The sequence below is a fragment of the Onychostruthus taczanowskii genome, unplaced genomic scaffold, assembly GCF_017590055.1.
Source record: "Onychostruthus taczanowskii isolate IOZ18803 unplaced genomic scaffold, ASM1759005v1 scaffold467, whole genome shotgun sequence".
Taxonomy (NCBI): domain Eukaryota; kingdom Metazoa; phylum Chordata; class Aves; order Passeriformes; family Passeridae; genus Onychostruthus; species Onychostruthus taczanowskii.
This window is the reverse complement of record NW_024502203.1, coordinates 26,957-29,334: the sequence shown is the minus strand read 5'-3', so window position 1 is coordinate 29,334 and position 2,378 is coordinate 26,957.

The following is a 2,378-nucleotide window of genomic DNA, read 5'->3' as shown; positions in this document are numbered from 1 at the left end:
CAAACTACCCCCAAAATGCACCCAAAAAATACACCAAAAACCCATGAAACAACCCAAAAATGCACCAAAAATACACCAAAAATACCCCAAAAATGTATCAGGAATCCAGAGAACAACCAAAAATACCCCAAAACCCCTCCAAATACCCCCAAAACGCACCGAAAACACCCAAAAAACCACATCAGAAACCCATAAAACAACCCAAAAATACACTGAAACCCCACAAAACAACCCAGAACACCCCAAAACCCCTTCAAAACACCCCCAAAATGCACCAAGAGTCTTCAAAACATCCCAAAAATGCAATAAAAACCTTTCAAAACACCCCAAAAATGCAACGAAATCCCACAAAACAACCCAAAACCCCCAAATTACACCAAAACCCCGGAAACAACCCAAAAAACTCCCAAAATAGGGGGTTTTTTTCCCCAAAAAACCCTTTAAAACACCCCAAAAATGGACCAACCCCCCCCCCCCCCGGCAGCACCCGCACCCAGATCTTCGTGAGGGGCCCTAAAACACCCCAAAAAATAAACCAAAACCACCCAAAATATCCTCAGAAATCCCCGAAAAATCCTGGATGAAAATCACAAACCCTTTAACGGCCCCAAAACCCCCTCGAGTGCCCCCAAAAATCTGCTCGGATCACCCTAAATCCCCCCAAAATCTCCCTTAAATTCCCCCAGCCCCACCCAAATCCCCCCAAAATTCTCCGAATCCGACACAAAACTCAGCTGGGACCCCCCAAAAATCACCCAGGAGCCTCCCCAACCCCCCCTCAGGACCCCCGGGACCTCTCCGGGTCCCCCCAAAACCCCTCAGGCCCCCCCAAATCCCTCAGGGTCCCCCAAAACCCCTCAGGATCCCCTCCAAATTCCCTCAGGATCACCCAAAATCCCTCAGGACCCCCCAAAACCTCTCAAGACCCCTCAAACCCCTCAGAACCCCTCCAAATTCCCTCAGGACCCTCCCAAACCCCTCAGGATCCCCCCGAATCTCCTCAGGACCCCCCAAAATCCCTCAAGACCCCCCTGGAACCCCCAAAACCCCTCAGGATCTCCCCAAACCCCTCAGAACCCTCCCAAATCATTCAGGACCCCTGAAGCCCTCTCAGAACCCCCCCAAATCGCTTCGGGACCCCTCAGAACTGGCTTTAATCCCTCAGGATCCCCCAAAATCCCCTCAGGATCCCCCACACCACCTCAGGACCCTCTCAGGTCCCCCCCGAGGCCCCTGCGCGGCTCCGCGGGCTCGGAGCGGGGGCGGAGGGGGCGTGGTCTGCAGAAACCACGCCCACAACCCGCAACCCACGCTGTAAGCCACGCCCATAACACGCTCCCATTTATAGGCGTGGTTATTTCAAAACCCCGCCCCTAATGGGCGGGGCACGTCAGTATTGGGGAGCGCCCCATGTATGGATTTTGGGGGTGGGGTTTGAGGCTTAAAGGGGGCTGAGCCAACTGGGTGGGTCCTTTAAGAGGAGCTGGTCCTTTAAGAGAGGGGGAGGGGCGTGTGAAGAGGTGTCTGGCCCTTTAAGAGGGGGTGGGAACCACTGGAGAGGGGAGGTTTTTAAAGGGATCTGGCCCTTTAAGAGGAGTTGGCCCCACGCGTGGAGCTCAGGCGGGGGTCACGCCCTTTTAAGACGGTTTTTAAAGGGGTCTGGCCCTTTAAGGAGCCTGAAGGGTCCTCAAAGTGGGCTCAGGGCCTTTTGGGACTGGGGTAAAACGGTGTGAAATGCGCTTTAACGGTGGTCTGGCCACTGAAAGGGTGTTTCAAAGGAGGTCTGGCCCTTTAAAGGGACGAAACCCACCAGACAGAGGGGGTTTTAAAGGAGGTCTGGCCCTTTAAGGCTTGTGGCGCCCACAATGGCGGCATTTAAAGGGTCTCTGTCCCTTTAAGCCGTTCTTAAAAGGGGCTGAATCCCTCCCATAGCTTTTTACGGGTATTGGTGGGGCCCAAGTCTCATCGCCGCTTTAAAACCGCCGGGATTCACGAGGCCACTTCCGGGAAAGCGCGGCGCCTTTTCCGGGAAGGCGGGCACAAAATGGCGGCGGGGCTTGAGGGGGTCCCGGGGGTCTGCGGGGACGGGGAAGGCTCAGAGACCCCCGGGACCCCCCCGGGCTCCCTCACGGAGCGGCCCCGGGTGCGGCGGCAGCGCGGGCGCTTCCTGGTGTGGGCCCCGCGGGCGGCGCTGGCGCTGCGGGAGCGGCACCGCGTGTGGGGGGCTCTGGTCGGGACCCCGCCGCGCCGGGGCCGCTGCAGAGCCGCCAAGCCGCGGCTGCCGCTGGAGCTGACGCCGGAGGAGGCGCGGGCGCTGCGGGAGAGCGGCGCAGCCACCGAGGAGCCGGTACCGGGGCGGGGGAGGGCGGAGTTGGGGG